We start from the raw sequence: 27,656 nt of genomic DNA on the forward strand, positions 1-27,656 counted from the left end.
TTTAATTTTGTATGCATGGAATAGTAAATAACAATGCATCAATTGAGATTATGAAGAATGAGTTGCACCTAATCTGTGTAACAGAACCACTCTCAATCCATCAAGCACTTTGCCAAGGACACCACAAGGACATTAACAGCAGGAGTTTCACTATGGTAGTATTTCTACTCAGCATGTATGCACTTGTTGGTGTAAGAATACAGTTTGTTGTGATGAACAGCCTTCATCTTCAGAAAGAAATTGTGACTACACAGCAAAGTTCTCTTCGATTGATTAATTTTCATACCACCGTTAGTGTATGAAAGCTCTAAGGTATGCAGCGATCCAGAGCTGCTCTCTAAACTTCAGTTCTTGACAGGCACATCAAGAATAGAGAATTTGATTGCAACATGACACAGGTCAGAGCAGAAGCAACAGAATGATATGGTCCACTGAAACCACATGTTGTCGATCAGGTTGTCAGATTATTTTTTATATCTTTTTTATTACCCAACATTAAATTCTTTCAGAAATTCATTGAGATCATGTTTTTTCTCTTTGAACTCTGGGAATCATCTTCAAGCAATAAAATCACATCACCTGCCAGAAAGGAATATAAAAAGTACACTTTCACACTGCTCACAGCATTGCAACATTTATGAACCAGCGGGTTTTAGTTTGAAAGCTGCAGCATTCAGCTTTTCCATGGAGCATGATGAGGTTTCCATAAATTGCAGCCACGTCTCTCCTAGGGGGATATGAATAAAGTCTATTTATGGAATATTTAGCAAGTGGATGCAGGGTGAAAATATCACTTGTGCCTTCAAAGACTAAATTAGCAAGTTTCTGTATTCTGGATTCCAGAATCTTGTCGATAAGCTTTTTTTTTCTCCTTCAAATTTTGCATTTTTCGCACAATCACACACTAATCATATAAAGGAAACTGACCTGCACGCAGCCTCAGTGATTTTTTTCTATGTGCACATAAACACACACACAACTGGAACTCTATAAATAGAAACACATAAAAGTGTGTCTAGAAATAGAAACAGCAACAAAAAACATTTTAGAAAAAAAAATGTGACAGCTGAAACAAAAAGTATGAGCGTCCCCGAGTGAGTACCAAGATGATTTTGGGTAAAGGAACAGAGACCACTAAATCTCAAAATTTGTAGTATTTTTAAATTTAAATTGAAATACTCAATTTAATTCTTTTTCCCTTGGTCACTTTGATTTATCCGGCTGGAACAGAAATCTGTGCAGCTATGTGACAACCACAGGTAATACTAATAACAGTAATAATTGCTCACCCAGAATTCGTTATGTGGCAAAATCCTATTATTCCAGTGAGATCAAATATCTATCCATCTCATGCTTTCCTTTTACTTGACATACACTAAAGAAGTATGATCCTGGACAAAATTGTTTTTGCAGAAAAACATAGAAGAACATACATGATTGGGAGCCAAAGGCCCTTTTCCTTCAAATTCATGCACTTGAACCTAGCTAACAGCTAAGAGGTTGAGTGTACATTGGTTCAGCATATAGTCAGCAGTGTGTTTAAGGCAGTGATCCAAATACTGTTAATGCTGAAACAAATGAACTACTGCCTTCAATAGAAAACTGCAATTTTAGAAGTCGCCTGTTTTGACAGGTCTGAGGCTGTTAAAATTCCATGTACATTATTCTCTTGAAATGATACATGAAATCTTCTGTTGATAGAATGTTCTAGCATAGGTTCTATTATTAAGCTATGCGAAGAGAAACTGGTAATTGTTACCAGTTTTATTTTGGGCATCAGTACAGAAAAGTAGCTGAAAGAAGTTCTCTCAGTCTTTCCAGACTCAGGTCGCACAGATAAAATATAAACCTCTTCCCAAAGAAAATGTGTGGGTTTTCAATACCACGGAAGGTCAACCACTCTCACAAAATTAAGTTCTTGGAAGTTCTGATGTTCTCTGGTGAAAAAAAAAAACAACCCACTAAATAATAATAGCATAATGAAGTTAGCTTGGCAACAAGCTTCCAGAAAAGAACTGACTCTCTAAAGAAAATGTTAGAGAAAAAACACTGAAATCTCTGAGATGGAGTTGCTGATAGGAAACACTCTCAGGGTGCCCAGGAAAAAGGTGAATTAAAATACATGAAAAGCTAATATGTTTTGGCATAGTTCAGATAAAAAAAATAGGAATCCTAGGACTTAGTACTGGGAAGATTGAGCATAGCATAATAGCTACGGAATTTTGTTTAATAACTGCAAATAATTCTAGATCTTTCAACCCCACAGGATCAGATTTATGGATGAAGTAAGAACTGAATGGAAAGCAGCTTTCTTGCAATATCTTTAAGGCAAACTGGTGTGGTTCTAGCATTTCCACAAGAGAAACAGCTAAAACATATTGGTCTCCATGTCCAGTAAAGCCAGACACAAGCCCCATCAAAGAAATACAAAACATGCTTCAAACCTGATTCCACAAAGGCCATGAACACACAGAGTGGGAGCCAGGCAAACAGCACTACATTTCTGTAGTTGCCTGCACATCCTTACATGCCTGTTGCAATTCTGTACACCATCAGTCCAAGACAAGATCTTATGATGAGAGAGAGCAGAGCTAGGCAGCCCACCGCTAGCTCCCTTCCGTTGCATTGCATGATTTATTTATGTATATTAATAAACTCTATTTGGAACAGAACACATCCCAAAATTCAGAGACAAGAAGCAAAATACAAACATGTAACTGTAAATACAACTTCTCTCACTGTGCTCAAGTAAATCTGGATTATTTTCACATAAATATGCTGATCAGCAGGATAAGCACTGAATTCAGATGCATGCTGATTTGGATTTGGGTTTGTTGAGGTTTTATTACAAGAAAAGCTCATGCTACCACATTTCAAACAAAGACGATGCCATAGACTTTAAACCTGATTAAATGAAATGTTGAGAAGCTAAACCGCTAGTCAAAATTTTTAATACATACACTTTTACAAGAAAAGATGACACGAGCAGAAAACATTCTCTACCAATGAGGTCTTCTGTGTTACTCTTGCACCTTGTTAACATCTTAACTACGGCAACAGATTGAGGGCTCCCATTCTAATAAAGCTATTTAACTTTCACAGCTTGTTTTCCCTTTCTTCTTAACCTTATATAATTTATATCACCTTAAATTCTAAATACAAATAGTGTAATTACTGAAGAAAAATCACAGTGCATGTAAGAGGCCTTTGAAGGTATTTATTAGCAAGTTAACTAGGAGACAGTGCTGGGATGGATACAAGCAGTCAAACGTGCCTCTTAATTCATGGGTTGACCTTGGGAAGTCAAAAAAGTGATGACGGCCCTCACACCAGGCCTGAGCTGGCATTTCTTTTTATATTAAGATTGGCCCTGCTCTGAGTGGGGTCCGGACCAGATGATGGCACAGGTCCAGTCCAGCTACACTGTACTGATTCCATACTGCACTGGTTAGTTCTTTTCAACTTCTTTAAAACTTTCATACCTCACAACCATCCTTTCAACCAAAGCAAATAAAGCCAACTTATCCAGAGTATCACAATAAATTTACGATAAAGGTGGAGGACAAGATCACACGTTCTGAGAGCTTTTGCCAGAAATATATTTCTTCCTTCAAACGCCACCTTACTTCAGCACCTCCACCTTTAATCTAAATGTTGCATTCTGAAACTCCGGGTTTGTGGTATTTAAGTGCATTTGCAAAGCACTTCAAAAGTGAAATGTAATTACTAGAAGTGATTTCACAATTTAAAAATATCTAGTAAAATGTTAATACTTGGCATTTTTCATTTGTATTTTTTTTCCTGTAAATATTCGTTCTAGAATATGCAGCAACAGTCCTAAATGAAAGATGTTACAGTGCAGTCTCTATACAACATACAGAAGAAACTAGAAACAGTACAAATAATGAAAAAAAGTGATTCCATCTGTTCACTGAAAACAAACTTCCTACACAAATACCAACTATACAGACCTCCACACCCTCCAGATCATTAAGTGGATATCAAATTTGACTCAAATCCAGTATTTCCAGCCCTGTGGGACAAAGAAGAAACATCTGCCTTTATTTCAGCTGCCAGCCTAACAGTAAGTTTTAAGATAAATCACCCTCTATAAATAATTAAAACCACTTTCTCAGATAGATTTGTGATTAAGTCATTATTTGTTTATTTTCTCTGATGAGTACTCTGTTTTGCCTACTCGTGTTTAGTCATACAACTCTGGAGGAAAATGAAACTTCATCAGATAATTTGCAAATTCTGGGTACAACTGAGCAGTCAATTCCTAAGAGTTTTGCATTTTAAAACACCTAGCTGAATAGGTATAAAGATCTAATGATATCCTGTGATGCGGTTTAATACACTCAGACCCAGCCTTGGATTATAAAGTACTCCAGCAGTGAAAGGTCTTAAGGTTGGTGCACTGAAGCCCAAAGAAGACCATCGGTCATAAGACACAAGTTTTAATGAGGATCACATACAGAAGGTTCAGAATAGGGATGAAGGAGATTCTTCTTCCTTAGCAAACTATTTCCTCTCTCTTTTGGGGAACAGAGGATCTGAGCCTGCAGTTCTCAAAACAACCAAGGAAATTTTCCAACCAGTCATTCAAATCACTACTGCTATAGAAAACTATCTGCCTTTCTCACTGTGTTTGTCATCTGTCGGACTGGTGTTTTAAATCAGTGCAGGGATGTCTCACAAAAGACAAAGCTGGAACAAGATAGGTAGTAAAAGTGCGCAAAGTAATTGAGGAAATATTCTGGAGGAAGACTCAGCAGTGAGGGGAGAAAACTGTTTTCAGAGAGATCAACTCCTTCAGCTAACTTTTCTGGCAGGTATACAAACACCAGAGCCAAAACCCAGTACACGACCAGGAAGCGGAATGCACAAATACTTTCTCATAGCAGCCCTCATCTTTGGTCAATTAAAAGTCTTCCTGAAACTACACTTGAGGAAGGAGAAGGAAAGCAGTGAGTTACAGGATCTGAAGGACACTAGGAATTTAGCATCCCACCTAAAGTTCCTTTGAGTCTTGATACTGAATTGGACTTGGAATAAATTTAGCACAGGTTTGTTGACGGTCTGTCTGTCTGTAATAAAAAAATTGAACCTCTTCCCAGAGGTGATTTCTTGCAATTCCAGGATCAGAAAGGTCTTTGGACAGAAATATTACTGTCATGCTGAGGTGGATATTTCAAAGTCTTCATGTTCAGAAGGACATAAGCCTAATGCCACCTCACTGCCAAGCCAGCAGCAGCTAAACGAAATAACAAAAACAGATTTGCTAAACAGCCAAATTACAAATGAAAGGACTACTCTGACACACTGATGTGTAAATAAAGACACTGGAAGCAATTCCATGTAGAAAAATATTTGCTTTGCTTATTAATCAGGAATATTGCCATAAGCAAAATATAGTTCCATAGTTTTAGTTTAATTTCAAAACTGGTGTGAAAGTCACACGTTATTAAACCCTGAATAGGCTACATTGTTCTGACCAATCATTTTCTAAGCTTTATTTACCATTATTCATTCCTACTGCATTTTAAGCCACTTTCATGAGTCATTCACTAGTTAAACCAGGAGACTGCGAGACTGAGCTTCCCACTGTATTACTGTCTTATTCCGTAGCCTGAGGCAAAGTAATGATCTTTTCTCAGTCTGTCTATATGTAATATGCACATTATGCTTCTCACAGGGATACGATTCCCTCACTGATGAGAAAAAACATTTCAGTGTTCTCAGGAAAATAGCATCATAAATTCACAAGAGGTAAGCACCAGCACGAAAACAACTGTCTTCACATACCAGTGCAGTCGGATGCTTTCAAAGTTACAACAAACTTTTTACCTGGAGATACACCATTCTCCAGTATCCAGCTCTCCAAGGCTTTATGGCTGAAAAATACATACATAAAACCAGCTTCTCAAGTCAGCTTCCAGCATCATTAACATAATGTCGGCCAAGAAAGAAAAGCCACAAGTTCACCCTGCCCTCAGAGAAAGATACCCATTTGACTGTTTAAGGACTTTTGGAGCTATAAGGGAGGAGATCTTCATTCCATGAACCCTGAGAGAGAACGAGAACTGCAAGACTTGAGTTCTGACAGCTCAGGAGGACAACACAAGCCAAGAAAAATGAAGGAGATGCTGGAGGTTGTATTAGTGTAAGCTGAGTTGGAAAGCTGACAAGGGAAAAGCAGTTCAGAGAAGGAACTGGATGAAATGTTGAAGATAGGATTTGCTTCTGCAGTAAAACAGACTTGCTCATTTATGTTATTAAAATGACACTGGAGCCTTGGTCAGCAATGCAGTTGCAGAGACCAATAATGTTGTTTCTTCAGATATATACAGTATGAAAGAGGAGCTCTAGCAGCTCTGCAAGAGAATTTTGCAACACTTTCCTCAGGGAACAAGTTAGAAACTTAAGCTATCAAAGGGGCTATTTGATTACGTACTCACGTTTCTAGCCCATATATCACTATGTTCTTAGACGCAATGCATGATGTCCCCACATTACACATCTTAATAGGTTTTGGCTCCTTCACATCATACCATGAATTTAAAAATCAGTTTGCATTATTCACTGCACATTTCCTAGACACAAAGTTATTGGGTGAAAAGGGAAAATTATTTTGTCATCTTCAACTTTTACCCCATAGGCATAGACTGTTTTAGAAGTCACGTACACTGATTGAGGTGGTCCCTTCAGAAGTGACTAGGAATCTTTCGGAAGGAATTTTTTTTTGGCCTACTGTAACATAAATTGGCAGAAACAGAGTTTTCCCTGATGAAGTCTTCGCTTATTTATCTATGTTTATGTTGAACATAACACAGAAAAACTGTGTGAATTAACAAAGCAAATACATGTTTCTATGTAGTTACTTAGACCTCTGTATGGAACAAGCCTGTAGATGTATTTATGCAGCAAACAAATTACATACGTGGGCAGACAACAGCAACAGTGCCTTTTATCACACCTTATCTGTATTTCTGGCTTGTCAACCACACACAAGTCAGAATCTTGAACAAAGAAGATTTTACACTGAGACCTACTCATTTAACTGACAGCAAGAACAACAAAGTTTATTTCCAGAAATGTTTTACCCTCAAGGGTAACCCAATTTAGCTTTTGTTAACATAAATTACACTGGATTCCAAATGCTGAAATGCTATATAGAAAGAGACACAGTCAGACAAGGCTACTTGTAGCTCTTAGTTCACAGATTCATAGAATAGTTTAGGTTGGAAAAAGACCTGTCAGATCATTGAATCCAACCTTTAATTCCTTACAAATCCTGAATGGTGCCCCATCACAAGTAGGAAATGGCAGCAAAAATGTGTCTTGAGATTCCTGCAGAGATTCACCAGAGCTTTAAACAGACAATGAAACAAGTCAGTAGTTACACTTACTGTCTACAAGCAGCAAGTCACTAGTTACACATAAAATACATCCACTTACAAATAGGACTGTGATCACAAGTCATCACAGGCATTACGGACACAGTATCAGCATTGACAAGACTCCCAAAATGAGCTAAATCTAATACTTCATTTTCATTTGAACTGGATCTACAGCATAGGATCTGTTTATACAATAAAGTCACAGATTAGCTCAAGTAGATAAACTGAAACGTCCAGATACTGCTCTGTACCAGACAGAAAAGTGCAGCTGAAATGAACAGATTCTCCTACGTACATATAGCTTTCCACACATCTCTCAAAGCAAATCAGTCTTTCTCCAATAACAACCCTTGATATTTCAGTTGTTGTGAGGAGATTTAAACTGAGCTTCCAAAACAAAACCTTCAGCTGTGTCAGGAATTGTTAATCCTTTTATATAGTAACCAGGAGCCAAATACATTTTGGGATGACAGACTCCAAATAAAAGGACTTGCAGGGCCATCACACATGCTTGGGGCATTGCTACAAAATGTACTATAGCTATATGAGGGCAGAACCAGGTCACAATTCCAGATTTTATAAAATTGGTCAGGTTTCAAATTAGAGGCAATCACACAATAAATCTCCAACCCTGACAAGTAAAAAGATAAAAATTCCTCTTGGTTAACAAACAAATCAAGAGAAGAATGCATGAATCTCAGATACAGCAGAAAGGAGAACAGATAAAACCTCTCTCACAGAAAAACCTTTTCAGAGATCAGCAATTACAGGCAAGTATTTTTGTCTTCACTACAGATACAGCTTTGACATTTTCACTCTCTCACAGAAACTATGTGTTTAAAGTATGAAACCAGTACAAGGCTGCTGCACGTTCATAGAATACATGTCAATAAAGGGTGTCACATCTACTATGTAATTATTTTTAACCTATTTCTGTCCATGGAAGAGATCCAGGGGAGAATTTAATGAAAACAAAGTGTTTCAGTAACTGACTTGCACTGAACTTTAGAAGTTGAATGTCAGTAGATACCAAAATTTACCAGCCTTCAACTTCATGCCAAGGCACAACCAAGCAGGAGCATTAGCCTACTAGACTCCAAATGAGCTGCCTCTGGTTTTAGTAACCAAAGACACCAATGGTAAAAAAACCTTTGTTTTTCCCAAGACTGTCTGGTTAATAAAGCAAATTAGGTAGCATGTGAACAGCTCACTGTAAAAAAAGAAACTACATAGTGTCATAGTGACTGCAAAATTGCAGCCACCATTAAAGTAATTAAAGTTGGTCTAAGCCTGAATAAGAACTAGTCTAAGAAAGCAAGAGAGAACACAGCACAGTCAGACAACCTACATGGGATTTCACAGGACTAGTGAGTATTAAAAGCATCAAGATTAACTAGGGAAGTTGAGAAAAACTAGGGAAGTTGAGAAAAATCCAAATTTACATCCAGATTTCCACAACACTCTAGTAGCTACAACCATAAAATCTACGTGTGTTCATACACAATAATCAACAATCAATTTAAAAACTATTTATCCATCTGGAACCTAGAACTTCCTCTTTTTCTTGCACAAACACCACAACTACTTCAACAGGTTATGAAAAAATAACTTACTAATTTGAAGTGAAAGTCATGGATCATGAATTTATGTATTTTTATCATATTCTCTGCTGATTCCTTCTGTTCTAGCAGTTATAGAAAGAAAAACACATCCTGAATTCTTTGAAGGAAATCTATGCGCTACCATCAAAATCGAGGAATTTCCAGTTCTCCCAACATCTCCCAACATTTATAAAGTATCTCTTCCATTAAGAAAGTGTGTATACATACAGATCATGAAGCCGAGCACTCAGAATACATTTCTCCACTCCATATGCTATGTGCATATCTCACAAATAAGCAACAACCTACCTCCCAAAACAGTGCTAAGGCCCAGGTACTGTTCTATTTCCAATCATGCATATTTGATGATAACAAAGCAATAAAACAAAAAAATTATCCTGGCATCACAGGACCTGAAGCTCTGAGGAGCTGATACCAATGTAGGCTTAAAGCGTTAAAGCAAGGATGGACCAAGCCCGTTGAATGGCATCAGGAGAGCTTTTGACAGCCCCTTAAGTCATTCTCTTCCACATGACAACTGCCTGTTCATGCAGGTTTCCTCTATCTCTCCACATACCATCCCTGTTCCTCATGGCCTTCCTCACACTTGTTTTGTGTTTCATTATGATGGGAAGCTAAATGAAGAGCTCATCACCTCAGCTGGAAGGAGGAGAAGCTCCTATTCCTCCGATTCTGCCCACCCATGACTCCTCACAGCATAAGCCAGCTGCTCCTTTGCCTCAGAACCCTCTTACAGGCATTAAGAAAGTGTGTATACATATATACAGGCATGCTGATCAACCTCCTAACCTGACCACCCCTCACAGTAAAAACAAACACAAGAGAAACTACTCTTTTAGTAAAAGTGACAGAACCAGAAATATACGGGCTTCTTCCATGTAAGACTGAGAGATAAGAGATAATGGGAATAAGCAGCATGCACTGGGTTTTATAGGAACAAGCCATTAATGTCTTTTCTTAAAGCCACAACCTTCCTTTCTCTGTCATGCCCCTCAGCCAATGCCCATTTACCTAAATCTCACTCAATTACAAAAGAAAATAATTGCAGAATCTCTTCAGTTTCTCCAATTCTTTTCTGACAGTCCTTCAGTTTTAGGTTTATTTATGTATGAGATCCTAAGGAGAGGAGCTGCCTATTAATGCGTGCTAATTGCATGTTGCTGCCTGGCAGGATTCTAGGAGACAGAGCAACTAAGTTGTATTCATATGGACCTAGTCAAATACTGCCTATAGAAAAAACTTGGAAAAGACAGTGTTAACTGGTTTGGGTATGCACAAAGAGTAAAATCAGAATAATTTCCTGATGTGAAGGAACCTGTTTCAAAAGGTATTGTGATAATGGACTCCATGTGTCAAAAAAAGAACAACCTCCAGCAGCAAGACCTTGAAGAAATTCTTAGAGAAGTACAGTTAATCTCACTATAGCCTGAGAAGAAAGTGTAGCTAACAGTGTATTATTTTACTCATACTTTTCCTACGCTACATAATGTTTGGTGAGTAAAAAGGGCGACATAGCAGCTTATTACTATTAAAATATGATGACAGCGCCTCTGTCTCCCCAAGCAGCACAAAACTCCAGACTCATATCCTCTGAAAAATCTTTTCATTTTTATAAGCCACCTGTCAACAGGCCATTTCTTCTCTGCCTTTCCTTTGATCACAAAGCTCTAATTTTCTCAATATGGCAATTAAGCTTTTTTCCCCCAATTTTTATATAAAGATATTAGAAAATCCTCTGAAGCTTTCACATTGCACACTCAACTAATATATGCAGCCTTGTATTCCTATAATTATCTCTTTTTTCCCCCTCCTTTCTCCCTTCTCCCTTTCACATATCATCTATCACATCCTGTTTTAAAGGACCACATGATCTTTTTGTGCTTGCTGAGTACCTATCCAGTGTGCTACAAGCTGTCCTGTAGCAGATATAATCACCACCACCCACAATTCTGTTCCTCAAATTACCAATAGAAATCTCCATGCTCTTTTTTCTTCCTTGGCAAACTACACGTTGATATTATGTCTCCCGTTCATGCAGTACACTGCTAAGAAAATGAATGGTGTAGATGTCAGGCAGAACAGCATGTACTTAAAATTCTTTGCTATTTCAGCAGATTGCCTTTTGCTTGCATTGGGTCTTATCTTCTTTAATAGTAAAAAAAAAAAAATAAAAACCTATCCTAGAATGACTCTTTTGACAAATAGGTATTGAGATAGTCTTTGGGAAAATAAAATCATTCACTTAAGGAGAAGTAGAACATTTAATGTGATTGGATATATCATCCTACCCCAAGTATTCATTTCATGCACAAAATCCCTTTGATGCTTTATACCTTTAGTGTCACAATAAAGAAATCTTCTTATTACTGAAGAATGATAAGAGAGTAAACAGCAGCTGTGTGATAGCACTGATGTAGCAGAACATATCCCCGCGAGGATTCTTGACCTTTCAGCCTCAGTTTTCAATGCTGCAGCTAAAAATATCTTTTCTCCACTGACAAACATTACAGCTACATGCTGCAGAATAGCAATGAGGAGCTTTATGCTCTAATGGCTTTACTATAAATAGAATCTTTTCAATGCTAAAAGCTCTTCATTAAAAGGATTAGCGACTACAGCAGACAACAAGAATAACCGATACCAAACCTCAGGGTTTGTAGCCCAAGCTGATTTTAAATTTACTAGATTCAAGATTTCCAAAGTACCTGTGTAATTTGGAGAGAAAAATAGAATGAAAAAGAACTCCCTCTTCCCCCATGCAACATTTTGGAGAGCTGTCTTTGATATAAAATTAATAGTTTGAGGAATCAGCTTCCTCATATTCTCATTTTCTCCAGTTCAATGCCAAACTGACTATAATGCAATGTCAAGAAGAAGTACAAAGTCACAACAAAACTGATGTCAGTACTTGAGCATAATAAATGATCAGTTATCTGCGAGAGCAGAAAAATCTTCTTTCCTGCCCAGTTTAAGATAGGAAAGCAAATTCTCACAAGGCTGGGCTACAGCTCTGCCATGCTCAGCTCTACTGCAGGAAGTCACTCTCAATGCCTCAAGTAGGAGGGTGACAAAGTCAGGGACGACAAGGAGACAAGAAGAATGGGAATCCTACTTACTGCTTCAGGATAAACACTTAATAAAGCCAGTGTCAGGAGGTTACTTTGGCAAATGTAACATTAGATTGATGTCTCACAAATACCGTGCCATGGGAAGAAGACCGGAGAGAAGATGTAAATTAAAGCAGAAATAAGGCACATTTTTAAAGTGATGAGTTATCCTGATAGTGAAAGATGGACTACGAAGTCAGAAACTTTGAGGAAGAAGATAAATATTACCTGCCACACATGAGATAAACTGACCATCTACAAATATTAGAAATAATAAGCTTGTTGAGTGCCCTGTTAACAAAAAGCATTCAAAGCTTTTTGAACTTCACCAATAAAAATAACAGTGGATGTGTAGTAAATAAATGAAATGCAACACCCTCCAAGACTAATCGTATTTGGAGACACACAGTAACCCTGCACAGCCACTGTGAAAACAAACTATTTCATTCTCAGATGCAGCTTAGTTGCTCCCATCCTAGCCTGGACTACCAAACCATCATTCGATGAATGCCTACAACTAGCAGTACTTACAATTAGCCTTATAAATGGCCTACTACATATTCTAAGTACTAGCCAGCCCTGGGCACATACAAACAAGACTTAGCCTCTAACAGAAGGGTATTTCTTGCAGCACCTTGGTATACATGTGGAAATATTATTTAAAAATGCCCGAAAACACACTACTAAAACAAAAACGTGATCAGAGAGTATTAACTGAAAGACTGGAGGGTATAGGATCATAGAATCCTAGAACACCGGGTTGGAAGGGACCTCAAGGATCATCTGCTCCAACCCTTCTTTGCTAAAACACAACTTAGGCAAGATAGCACAGCACCCTGTCCAGTATATGAAGCCTTGAAACCATTGAGGTTATTAAAGAAAGAAACATCTGTCTATGGATCCATTCTGTTTTTAATTGACAAAACAGGGCACCCTCTGACTGCTCATCAATGAATTACACTCATGGTCCTCTGACTTTTCTTCTCTGTCGTTCTGCTATTGTGTTTTTGCTTTGGCATTTTAAACTTGCAGAAGGTAGGGTTTTGACTAGTTGGAGCTAATGGCTCATTTAACTATAGCATGGGTTTTCCTCTTTTATATGTCTTTATTGTTAAGAGAACAGAAATTTTATCAAACCAACCCAATTTAGATTACCAAAATAACCAAGGATGGCTTTTTCCCCTCTGACATTTTAATAAATGGCAAATTTTGATTCCCTGAAAAATTTGCTACTATGCAGAACTACGTATTTTTTTCATTTTAAATTAGAGGATTTGCTACTAACATGCCATATGCTGTGTGATATGTTTAACAGAATGTTACACTTCTAATTGCATACCAATCAAGGGCTCATATTTTCCAACAATTAGCAGGATAAAGTATAAATTTTCCAGTGTTGTCGGTGCTTTCAGGCATCCAACAGAGCCTACAATATTTTAATCCACACATTTTTAAAATCACAAACATGATTTGGCTTCAGGAAAAGACACACAGGAGACTGAAAAGGAGAGGATGGAAAGAGAGGAGAATGAAAGATGCACTTCTACTCACAGCACCATCCTCTCAACTTCCCAGGATTTCCCATAAAACCTGTAAGCTACTGAACCCCAGAAATGGGATAGAGATCTCAGGTGGGGTTTTATGGTGTGGGCTGAGGTTTGGGTTTTGTGGGGTCATGGCTGTAGTCAGTGTATATCTATTTCTAATGCCTTGACCTTCCATAGTGAGGTTTCTCTGCTAATAGGAGCTGAAAGGAAGAAGTATGCATCTATTTCTGACATCTTTAGGATCTTACAGAAGGAGCTCATATGAACATCTGAAAATCATCCAGTTTCATGGGCAAGCCTATGAAAATGAATATTCTATATTCTTGCCAATTATAGCTAGATTGAATGACAGATGGAAATGGAAAAATCAGGGAACAGCTCTAAAAGCAGATCTTGATAACTTCCACTTTGTTAGGCAGTAGAAGGTATCCAATCCTGATCTTCTCCATACAACTTCGGAAAGTTTCAAAGACATTTTATGCTGACATTAGTTTACTTTTTATTTGTATCTATTAACTTACTTGCTGATAGTCAAATTTCACTAACAACTTATTATTTACGATTGAGCAGAAGTGAGCTACTTAATGAACAGCAAGATGACTCGGATTCATTTTAATCCCTGTTTCAAAACAGGAAGAATCCCAAATGACTTTTCACCCAGACTTTATCGCACAGGAATAAAATTTTACTGAGCAAAATATTTCCTTGTGTTTACTTCAGTATTTGCAAACTTTAATAAATTCACTTTGCCATCAGAATATGAATTAATGACAATTAAAGGCTGTCTAATCACTGCTTATAAAGACAGTTTTAATTTGCTATTAATTGCCAGATTAATTTATAGTGAAATGCTCAAGGCAATTCCACTTTAGCTCTGAAAATAGTTGAACCTGCACTTCCATCTCCTGCTTCTTCCGTGTTATCTCAGAGCTCAGAAAAGCCCTTTATATAGCAGCCTCTCTAGATTTTAGCACGTCAGGAAAAGCACAGGAGTCAACACTACAGTATTTCAGTTTAAAGTTTCTTCCCAAAGGTAGTTCAAAGACTTTATTACTTCAAGTTTATGTATAAATAGTACTATTCAGCAGTACTACCCAATGGTATCCAAAAGACTGGCACACTGGGATTATGCATATTGTTAGCTTGAACTTTAATGCAAAACAAAAATAACTCATCAAGGGTCACATTTGGAATCTGTGCAACTGAGAAACATTCACTATCCCATATGGAATACAGTGAGTTTCTAATTAGAAGAATAAACTATAATGTGATTTAAGTGAAGTCACAGACAACCTGCTTCAAAAATCCAATGGAGCAACACTTTAGCCACTATCTACAGACAAAAAACCCTGAATAAAATGTAGTTCCTGGGCTGAATCAAATCTCTGTATTTCTGTAATGCTTTGGTCCCTTCCTCATTAAATTTAGACCTGTAACATTATTCTGCTGAGTTCATACCATTGAACTCAACTTAATTTGACTGAAGGGTTGCTGATTATTATGGCACACTCTATGGCAAACAAACAGCTCCACAGACTGAAACCCCAGATGAAAGATAGAGGTAAATGCCATCTGTGGTGTTTTACCATAAATTAAGTATTAGGACGGGATTACTACCAAGTTGCCAGCACTGATGGCAAATACTTCTCAATACTTTAAAAGGGAACAAGAAGGATTAAGAATGATGCAGTATGTCAGAGCTGTTCTTAATCTCACACAATGCATTGCCTACAAAACAATTTATTACAAGAACAGAAAGAAACCCATGAAGGTTAGCTCTGCATGATGATCAAGTAGTTGGATTTTTTCACTTTCTCAAAATAACAGACCAATTTCATTGTCTGCCACTGCATCTTTTGAAGAACAGCTTCCAGATTATCATCACCAACCTCTATTACAAGCTGCCTCTCCTATCAGACATGTATCATTATATGTCACAGTCCTTGTTTCCTCTGCTCATTTTCGCTTGACTGAATTATGTACAGCTTTCCAAACAGACCTCCTGTACCAAAACTATGTACTGTGACAGCCAGAAAGCCAAAATGATTTGTCACAAGCAAACAATCTTATATCGTCTCACTTTCATTCCTTGTTTCCTGTGATTCTGGACTATTTTTTACCTTTGCGTAGTATCTACTGCTTTTGCAGAGATCTCTGAGTATTACTGGCTCTAAGGAACTGTGTGAACTGCACTAAAAGCTCCCAAAAAGACAGTAAGTGAAAGAGAATATGCACATACTGAAGAAGCATTTTGTGATGGGTCCACTGTGCTCAGTAGCCACGTACCATACAGCTGCTCACTTACTTATCCTGCACAACAGGACAAGGGAAGAAGACAGGACGAGAAAGCTCACAGGCAGAGGTAAAGATAGGGAGATCACTTACCAGGTACTGTCACAGTCAAAACAGACTCAACTGGAAGAAAACTAAACTTATTGTCAATTAAAATAGAAAAACTAAACCAGAAGTTAAAACACCTTCCTGTCCCTTTCCCAAGCCCACGGTCCCCACTTCTCTCCCAACCCCTCTCCCCGAGGCGCAGAGGTGCAGATGGGGTCACGCGCAGCCCAGCACAGTTCCCCTCGGTCTCTGCTCCCTCCTCACCCGTCCCCCTGCTCCAGCGCGGGCCCTTCCCCGGACGAAGCCTTCAGGGACCCCCCCGCTCCCACTGGGGCTTTGCAGGGCTGCAGCTCCTGCAGGAAATCCCCCCCCGCTGCGGCGTGGGGCCCTGCCCGGGCTGCAAGGGGGGGTTTGTGCTCAACATCTTGACATGGACACCCCATATGCTTTGATCCCCAAGTTTTTGTGCTTCCATGTGTTGAAAACTGTAATTATTGTGTAATAAAAACTAACCTAAACTGGGAATTTTAGGGTTTCCTAAAAACTGTTGAATTTCCAGCTAGCAACACCAAAGGATGCTACAAGAAACGCACTGACTCTATCGCATTCATAAGGACAATACAAGTCACCTGGATGGACAAATGTCACTTCGTCAGTCAGAATACAAGCCTAGATAATAGGGAAAAAGCTGTTGTATATGTGACCATTTAGTGATTGAGCTGCAGGCATCAATCCAGTTCTTACTAGACAGCTACCCAGGTGCAGGGTTTACAGCCACAAATGGATGGTTTTCTCAGCAACAGGGCAAATGACAGCAGGAAGGAGCCTTTTCTTCAGAAAATATCTTCTATAGCAACATCAGCACTGCCAGGGGAATGTCACAGGCCTGACAAATACGACAACATTCCAGCTGCTCAGAGAAATGACTCCCAAAGTCATGTGGAGCATCCTTCTTACTGTTTGCTAAGAAAGACTTTAAGCAATGAAAGAAACCTAACACGGGAATTTCACATCACTAAACTGTACTACATTAGAAATATTACAGATGCTTCCTCATGACATTAATCTCTGTCAAAAATAAGGCTTGATTAGTAGTAAAATAATGGCTTTACTATACTATCAGTCATGGCATTGAGTACCTGAAGTTTGAAATTTAATCAAAATTTACTTAAAGTTTTTATGGTTTAATTATTTTGTATTTTCTCAGAGTGATTACTTTATTATCAACCCTAAACATTCAAGATCTTGCTAGAGATACATGAGAAATACAGCAGCAACTTGCTGAACAGTATGTGGTAGCCAGACACCAACAAAATTCACATTATTCTTAATACAGTAACATTTATATGAGCCAGAAAGTTTAATAAGCTGGATTTATTCCATCATTGCCTGTTTCAAACTGGTGTTTGTGAGAAAGACAATGTTGGTCTCAATGTATCAACAAAATTATAGTGAATATTTAGCATTTCACTGAATAGTTGATTCATAAAGGACTATAAATGAACTTGAAAATGAAAGCACAGATTTATTTTATTCAGGTAGAGACCATTAAGGATCCGTGTCAGAAGTAAAGCTATGGAAGATCTAAGCATGTCATGAAGATCAAAGAAAACAGAAAACACTTTACAACAGACACAGACAAAAGCTACTGAGATAATTGTGGGGCATACAATAAAATAGCCCTATGCTATCAAGAAGACTTCTAGAGGTAGTCCTGACTGGTGCACAAAAGAAAGAGCAAGAGTAAAAAAAAGGCAAACATCAGAGACTGAGAGAAGCTATTTAAACTAAAGAACAATATTGACATGAGAACAAAAGGGCTGGAAATGAGTCACAAATAAATTTAATCTTGAAATTCCTATCCGCAGCAAGCTTCTCGGATGGAGCTCAGGAAGTTTACAAAAGGCTTTCCAAACAAAATTACATTGAGACACCTCCTGCAGTCTACTTCTGAATTAAATAGCATAAAGATGTGTATTCCATGTTATGAGATTAATTTAAATCAATATGTAGACAATACAAACCACTAATTCTTAAGTACCCATAAACAGAAATAACTTCCTTCAAATACAGCCTTTTAACACTAAAAGTTCATAAGTAGCAAAAAGTGAGTACATTGCTGATTAATACCTTCATTAGGAACAGACGTTCAAAAACTCACTGGTTGCTCCAGCAAGTTATACAAAATTATAGTCGCTAGGAAACCAGAAGTAATTTTACCTCTTTAACAGGCAAAGTTCAGGATGTTCACTCCAACCGACAGCTGCTCACTGAGCTTATTTTCACCCAAATCTCAAACCTTAGATTGTTTCTCACTCATTTTTAACTTTCTCTGCCTCATTATCACAATTTGGCTATTTCATTAGTGAGAGAAACCTGCAAGTTTTCTTTCTGAAAGTGAAGCATATATGGGAAAAAGTTTGATAGTAAATTAGGAGGTGATGCAGTTATTGGGAGTTAAAGGCCATGAAGAAGCCCACTAGGCAAGACAGTGTGTACACCCATTCCCGCGGAGTCAACTCCTATTTTGGCGGTTTATACATAGGCCCAATTTCCTGAGCAGAATGAAGGCAATACAAATACATCTCATTTCAAACAAGGGCTCTGACTCCAAGCAGCCTGCCTTACAGGTGCAAAGCCATGTTTTACCCAGTCTACTGGTGTGATCTATGAGTAAGGCAAAGCCCAAGCCAGATCTGAGCTGCTGATCCCCCCCACCCCGCAGCACTGTAGCTGGAGTCAGAAACTTATGTGTAGCATAAAACCAACTCTGAGACTTCATGTTCCACTAAGACCAATTTACTAAATGCTCCTACAGCTGGGAGCCCTGTTGGAAGACTCCCAACGAGAATCATTCAGGGCTGGAGGCACCCATTTCTGCTCTGAAATCTCTGATTTATGATCTCCAAAAATTTTAGTAGCTGGGTTTTTCCTTCGGCTCGAACAACCCAACACCATCATTCACTCAGATAACTGACACTTGACCATTCATCAAAGTACAGAAATGTAATTATCCCTTAACACTTCTTTTCGTTATTGAGGATTGCTACCGCTGCTCTTTTTTGCTTTCCTGAAGTTTTCACATGAGGCAACCAATTATTTCTCTCTGTGTAATTCCAGACTGCTGGGACATTTTACACATTCTATATAACACTAACATTTCTAATTAAAATTCTTCCGTATTTCATCTCTTGTGTCTGACCTCAGTATGAAAGTTCTGTAACAGCTCTGTACATGTCTGATATTATTAAGCCACAACTCTATATACTATACAAAATGTAATGAGTAACAGAAGACAACTCGAGTATCTTTTGATAAAAGCCCTTTTGCACAAAGCCATCCTACAGAACACATCTGTTCAGCTCCTCTTTTATATCTTATGATGCAAACCAAAATGTCCTCCTTCTGTAACTTTTTCTAGTGTATCCATAGGTAATCAGAAGTAATATTAAAGTGAGCCCGAATTTCTGCTTAACAAAGAAAATGATGCTAAAATAAAAAAGTCTAAGTTCACTACTGAGTATACAGGATCGATAAGCACACGCAATCACAGCTTAGGAACGATTTTCTGTGTGACTGGCTTCCTTTGTAATCAAATCATGCTTCAAATCACTCAAATGAAATTAACTTCCTGCTGGCCTAAAACTGTACAACCTTTCTTTTTAAAATGTAGTTTATGATTGCTTAATATAGAGGTCTGAGGTACGAAATAAAAACACAAGTAAAATCTAGTTCTGATGTTGTTTTACCAAAGGGACAATAGGTAGAAGAAAAAGCCTACGAAAAATCACTGAATGGAGAGAAAAAAATCATGTTAAAAATTAGATTTTTAGCTGATAATTTTGAGAGAGAGAGACTAAAATGGAAAAAACAGATAACATGAAAGACAGTACTTCAGTCCAAGCTTATGTTTCTTCATACAAAACTTTCTGTTCTGGTCTGTGCTTGTACTGTTGAGGTTTTGACCATTGGAAGCTATTAATTTTAGTATTACGTGGCTTCCTGAGGTGGATTTATGTCATTAATTCACTTTTGATTCCTGGATAAAATAAAGGATTACTTCAGAATGAACACTGAAAATCAAACCACCCTCCCACCCCTCAAAATGTCTTTGCTAGAGAACTGCTACTGATGATAGGTCACACTGACCTTAACCAAGGAGTCAAAACACAGGGTGTGGGGGGAGAACACATGCAAATACTTGGAAGATCTTGCTTTTAGTAAAAGACACAATTGAATGGAAAAGTTTCCACTTAACTTGATTAACTACCACCTTTAAACTACAACAGAGTACATTTGCACTCCTACAGAGAAGACATAATGGCACAGTCAAATGACACCCTTTATTAGTGAAAAACAGTCTGATACAAAGTACAACATAGTCAGTGAAAAGCCTGCTTTCATTTACAACATTCATGGCATTCAGTTCCAAGCAAATGTGTGATTTTTCCAAGTGAAACAAAACAAAAGCTGAAAAATGTCAGAAGCCAGATAAGAAAGGCTCAGCACATACATTCTGGAATAATGCCTCTCTTCTTGCTTACTGCCCGCAACCAATTACACATTGAACCTGTCCTACATAGGCTATTCAGAATATTCCTCCACTACAATTAGCATATTTTCCATTTCTCATTTTCTACACACTTAAGTATACAATTCGTTTAATTGCTGGGCAATTAAAATCCTGCCTGATCAAAGCATCCTTCTTGCCTCTCTTGTCAATACATATATTTCCTGATCTTTTTTCCTACTTTCTTTTTTTTTTTAATTGTCCACAAGCTGAATCATATTTTTCTAAATTTTTATTCAAATGCTATCTTCAGTGTCCATCAAAGGAATAAAAATCTATTTCTCTGCAGATTCAGTGATATTTTTCACCAACTGGCTTACAAGACAGCCTTTTTGTCTTTTCAATCTTCTTCCTTACAATTATTTCCACAGCTCTTTTTGAACATGTAACCCATTTTCATAATAATTTGGATGTTCAGTTAATCTATTATTCAATTTACTTCTAACAATACCTACAAAATTAAGTACCTTGCGCAACTGTGCAACAATTTATCATCATTAGGGTGCTCTTCAATCCCCTGCTAAGGCCCAACTGAAATGTCACAAGCAACATCCCTATAAATGAGAAAACTATGCATAGCTTTTTTCCTTTTTTTATCATTATTTCAAAAAAACCACAATGGGTTTGTAAATGAGTTATTAAGACCAAGGTCACTTACTCAACATAACAGAATGTATTAGGCACATATTTCTGAATCTAGGTTGAATGAGTTAATTTTTCTGCTACCGCAATGTCCTGTTTTTCTCCTTTCTGTATCAGATTATACCCCATTATTTGGTACCTTCCTCTCCATCAGTATTTTTGCTGTAATTTTGTGTTGAAAACTTAAAGTCTTTTAAAAAAAATAATCTAGACTATTTATTAACAGTTACTATTCAGTATGTTCTTATGCCAAAAGTTGCCCTACTTCAGGAAATATTTCCCCCTTCTTGAGACCCAGTCCTCTGATGGATTCCTGGAGATCATTCAACTCTTGATTTTGCTAAATTAAGGAAATGTACTTCAGAGACACTGCGACTTAACACAAGCAAGACTGTAGATGTTTAAGTAGTAAGCACAGAAATTACAGATTTACTCAGCCTTTGTGAATTGATCTAATTTTATTCAGTGTAATAACTCTATAGCATAAACCCAACACTAAGTCTTCATTTCTTGACCAAAAGTTTTCCAATTACTTAAGACACCTGAACTTCTAGCAGATTTCTGTGTTACCGGTCTCAGAACAGATAACCTGTTCTGGACTAAATTTCTCCATTTAATTTATGGTACTATGGTAAATTTATGTGATTTGAGCCTATTGAAAGATTATAAGAAAAACACAGACCTTCAACTAAGATAGGAGTGATAGGAGAAAAGGCAGGGGCTTTAAACTGAAAGATGGTAGGTTTAGACTGGACATAAGAAAGAATTCTTTTACAATAAGGATAGGGATACAATACCATTATGTTGTCCAGAAAAACTGTGGATGTACTTGGAAGTGTTCAAGGTCAGGTTAGGTGGGGCTTTGCTCAACCTAATCTAGTGTCCTAGATGTCCCTGTCCATGGCAGGGGTGTGCACTAGGTGTTATCTGAAAGTCCCTTCCACCCCAAATCATTCTGTGACTTCATGTAGTATATATACTACTTAATCTCTTTTTGGAGAGATGGTGGTGCTCATCTTTGAGCCATCAGCATATTTCATCAGTTTATTCTTCCTCCTCATATTTGTTTTTCTTTTTTCTTACTTTTTAGAGCAAAAATCAGTAATTATTTCCATTGATGAAACTGGTCCTACACCAATACTTAGACAACTCCATTAGTATTTATCACTTTATTCTCACTGCTTTACTAGATATGCAGGACCTGCAGCTTCAACCACCAGTTTTTCAGAAACCTGCTAAGAAGTAACCACTGGCACACTACCCAACCTGTCTCAAGCTCTCTGCCTTTTCAGAAGAGGTTTTGTTAATTTATTTTCACTTTAGCATGCTTTCTATATTCTTAGTATCTTTTCTTTGAAATCACTACTGGTCTGGTTATATCTAAAACCTTTTCTCCACAAGTTTTTTTTTCCTTTCAGTTCAGAGTAACCAAGGCTTTGGTAGGAATTAGAAACAACAGCTGATTCAAAATATATCACACAATAGCATGTTTTGACATGCAAGAACATTATTCATGTGCCAGATGCCCTAGTTTTATCAAGTTAGTCCATTTTTTCAATGTACTACCCCAGTCGCTTAACACTTCCCAGTAAGTAAAGCATGTTGCTTGTTTGACATTGCCAAAATATCCTCCAAAACAGCCTGCACACAAGCTGTTGAGATATGAAAGTGTTCCCACCTCTCTTGTGTCTTAAAAATCAAAATGAAAAACCTGAAGATTTTTCTAAGTGGATAGTAAAGGTTGGTTGCCTAGTCCATTTACCACCACATTGTTCCTTGATTTCAGTCTTCCCATGAATCAGACTGTGGTTCTCTACCTTATGAACAGCTTACTCTTCAGATTTTCTGGCTAGTACTTCTGGTTTCATCTTTCTAATGACAATAATAGCCAGACTACTGTAATTCTAAAATAGAAATGAAAGAATATTTCAGTTTCATGAATGAACAGAATAACATTCAACACTTTTCTGCGGGGCAGAACTTCATACACCGTGCTGATCTCTCCACATTTCCAAACATCTCTCCATATAATCTACATGGTCCTTGGATGGCCTATGAGGGGTTTCTGTATGAAAAGAGAAAGTAAAACTTACAGTTCCCCATTAAAACTAGTCTTTGAACAAACAGGCAAGACAGCCTTGGAATTTTAAATATGAGGTAAAAGCAATACTGTAGGACTGCCCAGACTAAAGCAAAACTGTTACTAGTGATCATGTCTGCAGATGTCTGGCATTTTTTAACTAGGTCCTTGGGGACAAACAAGCTGTCAGGGTGTCAAGGCAGCATCCAAAACACAGGTTTAGAGATGTATCAGTTCCTCACCTGCTTACTGACAGGTACTTTAAAATATTTTCGTCTGTGTTCAGGATGCGGTGATTTGACACTGCTACAATCCCTAACAGTTAATCACGTATATTGTGGAGGGAAAGATTTAATTATGGTCTAAGGTCAGATTGGAAAATGCAAAATAAAATGGGTGAGTAGTTTCAGTAATTTTACGATCCATGAGAGATACCAGCTGTGAAAATTGATTCTGATTTGATGCTAAAACATACAATGGATTATTAAGATAATTCATTTTAAAAGTAATGCTTCCATAAGATCTGTGGTGAACCTTATCCAGACAGAACTCCAAAACAAGCTGTCGTGAACCACATGCTCATAAAGCATTTCAAAATACTTCTTCTATTGTTTCCAATTACCTGTGAGGGAGAATTTAAAAACACCTTTCAAATATGAGGTTTGAGTTTTCTCTGAGTACAATATGTCTACTTGATGCAGGTAGACACACAATACAGTGTGAACCCTTATAATCCGGACAGCATGCAGCAGCAGTTTTCCCTTTAATCACATACTAGAAAATGAAATGCACTGCATTGTGAAAAGGTATCCATAATTAATTTAAACATTACAAACTGTCTTGAAATTCTTCTTTATTATAAAGGAAGAAGAGAAGAATGAAATAAATGAGTGAATGAAATAAAAGAAAAACCTTTTTTGGGACTTATCCCATGGTGAAGCTTGACAAATATATGTTTCTTAGAATATTACAGCAAATACCACCCTTAGAGTTTATGTATAGTCATTGATTTTCAGTTATTCAATTAGTTTCTATAAAGAAAGAAAAGCATTTTTCTGTTATATTAGAACATTTAGCACTTTTAGGTGGCTACAGTTGTGAATTTGTGTGTCAAATTTCTCTAATACATCATCACTCATATATATGACAATCATCAAGAAAAGCTGTTTATACTTTGCAGCTGCAGGCAGTGAAAGAAGTTAAACATGCAAAGTGCTGGGAACCTCTTGCTCAAGAGGTGCTTCCCATTTGAATGTAAGAACATCCCGAGTCCAGCCTACTCCAGGTTAAATCAACAGTTCATTTCAAACTCAGTGTATTTCAAGTTCAATGGCCCCATTTTGTGCTCAGAATTTATACCTGTGATAGTTTTGCTATGAATGCAGAAGAGTACCATCAAACTGTTAAGTGTTCAGCCTCAGAATTCTGCTTGCTTGCAAAACCTAGCAACATAAATCAAATAACGACTGAGAAAATACTGCACAGCCAGCATCTACAAATACCTCCGTCTGATCATTTTTGAATCTAACCACGGAACTTGCACGACAGATGCCTTTGAAGAGTCTTGGTTCTCCTCATTAAACTATGCAGGCAATGTTTTCTTGATTTGATGATATTAATATATTCACCTTATAACCACATTTATCCCTACACTTGGTTTGTTGCCCAGCAGTAAAAAGAAAATATGTCTTAACTTGTAAAGAACATTGAACTTGGTGATGTTGAGCAAGATTATGTTTTTCAATTACGTGTGATTTACTAACGGACATTATAGACAACTTCATTTTATAGACATGTCCTAAATCTTAAAATCACTTTTAACAACGTATTAAGAGCTCTCACTCTAGCCTTTGACATATTTTCCTTTTTATGATTCCTCATGTTTTAAATACTTCTCCCTTCCCCAGTCATTTAATTATATGAAATCACAACCAACAGTGTTCACTGAGTCAGTTTTTTCCCTCTGACAGCCTTCACAGCTGACTTCTTACCCTCAGACCAAAACTTCAGTGCCACTTTTAATTCTACTCTTTGCCTTGCATTTCATGAATAAAAAAACAGGATTGTCAAATTTACATGAAAAACTATTTCAATATGCTTTTATAATTTTAGAAATGTAACATTAAATATAATAAGAATATGCCATATTAAAAAGGAATTTTGAAGTCCAGCATTTATAAATTTGAAGAAGAGACAGCAATCTTTTTTAATCGAAACCCTGTTAAATATTCATTTGTGTTTCACTGTGAGCACTTATAATACAGTAAACCTTTCAATGTAACCATCAGTATAGCAAAAAATCCTGAATAATCATAGAATCAATTTTATTGCATAAAACTAAGGCAAATTTTTCAAGCCAATATATGCAAGGATTATATTACTGTGATGGCTGGTAGTAAAGGGTTCACATTAAGATGCAATCTACTCTTAGCATACAGAAAAACAAAACTCAAAGCAAAGCAAGGCTGTGACTACAACCAGTGAGATGACCAAGAGGAAAAAGAAAATAATCTAGCTGACACTACAATATTATGGCACTTTTAAAGTACCTTCTTATCAATGACATCAAAATATTGGATGAGGCACGATGAGAAAATAAAATCTGTAGACTATTGCCTTATCAATTATAATATATATAAGTTTACAGTTCTCTTTTAGTAGAAATATTAACAGTCAAAGAATATGTTTATGTCATTATTGGTACTTGGGATAGATCAGTACCACTGAAACAGCTTATTCTTACAAGATAGTTCAGGTCAATCACATCAAAACACCAAGAAAAAAGCCATAGAAAAAACAGGACTCACATCTTAGATGATTAGAAACACATAACACTTTTCCATGCCTATAAGAACCGAATAGGAAATATATTCTAGCACCAAAAGTCAATTTAAACTCCGAAAGGTAGTATGTCACATTGTCTAAATATGAGTGTACACAAACACACGCTCTTGATTAGCCAGACGTTCCAACAACTCCCTATTACTCCCACATACTGAACTGAAAAAAAACAACCTTTTAATTCTTCCTCCATCCCACACATTAATAAAACCAAAATTAGCCTGTATTGCCATGGTACCACTTTCTGGAAGGACTGCAGTAGCTTTTCTCATGATGAGTGCAGGTAGGGCTACCTGGCTACAACACTGTGAAAACAACTTGCAAAGATTTAACTGCTGAATATTTGAAATTGTGGCTCATTAAACTAAAATGTCTCCGATTTTTTTTTTTTTTTTGCTGTTTTCAAGTTGAATAAGGCATTTAATCAAAATGTCCTCTTCAATAATCTCTGCAGTGCTACATCTTCTACTTTGACATATTTTTTTGTGTTATACAAAACAGACACTATGTTAATAGCATTTTCAGATAGAGAAAATATTAGACATGAAAAAATACAGCAGATTTCATCAGAAACAGTATTTTCTACCACCAGAACATTCCAAAAAGAAAATATACATAAGTTGTTCAAAACCAAGTATTTGATATCCCATAGGATCGCACTTTCTCTTTATTTAATACAGAAAATTAACATTTAAAACACAACCAGGCAAAAGATTGTGCTTCAAATGGTTCTGAAGTTATGAGGCAGAGAATATCGCAGTGTTGGTGGTGTTCATACATTCTGAACACTAAAGTAACCAGAATTATTTAACAGAATTAAGCAACAGCCTGAGAAATTACCGACTCAACGGATAATCAGATTTCATTGTGAATCAGCGCTATGTACATTTTTCAACTAGCACATCAGAGTACCCATGAATATCGTCATTCAGACAAGAATACTGGATACAATCTTATGATTATAAAAACCTCTTTTACTAAGAAAATAGTGGAATTTGGAATTAAAAAGAAAATGAAAATAAAGAAGAAACCCAAGGAAACTGAAGAAGAAAGAAACTACGGTTTTCATCCTTAATGTGATCTAAAATGCAAAAGTGCCAAGGGAAGATTTTCAGACACAGAGCCGAGGTTACAAACCTGCTTAAGGTCAATGCTACTCTGCAGAACTCAGATAACTCTCAAGTGACCTGTCTGAGCTCAACAACACACATCTGACACAAACCACTTGTTTCACTGATGAAGACAGGGGCAATCTTAGCCAAGGCTAATCATACAAGCAAGTGCTACCAAATCCTTGAATCCTCTGAGGAGCAGAGGCCAAATAAGCAAAATTTCAGAGACAGTTTCACATGTTTACAACAAGCAACTTCAAACCGTTACGACTTTTATCGTCTCACCTATAAACAAAATGCTTACAGATTTTAACATACAGGTTGATGATGGTCCAATGGGTTGAAAAAACCTCAAGCATTTAAGAGTACACAAATACTAGAGTTTGGGGTGA

At 37.1% G+C, this 27,656-nt stretch overlaps 1 protein-coding gene across 8 annotated transcripts in view; it reads right to left on the reverse strand.

Annotated features, from left to right (window-relative positions):
* The window catches only part of TRAPPC9 (trafficking protein particle complex subunit 9), a 600,540-nt gene that overhangs the window by 329,072 nt on the left and 243,812 nt on the right, over window positions 1-27,656 (reverse strand). The gene's annotated exons all lie outside the window — the stretch shown is intronic.

The sequence above is a fragment of the Lathamus discolor genome, chromosome 2 (assembly GCF_037157495.1).
Source record: "Lathamus discolor isolate bLatDis1 chromosome 2, bLatDis1.hap1, whole genome shotgun sequence".
Taxonomy (NCBI): Eukaryota; Metazoa; Chordata; class Aves; order Psittaciformes; family Psittacidae; genus Lathamus; species Lathamus discolor.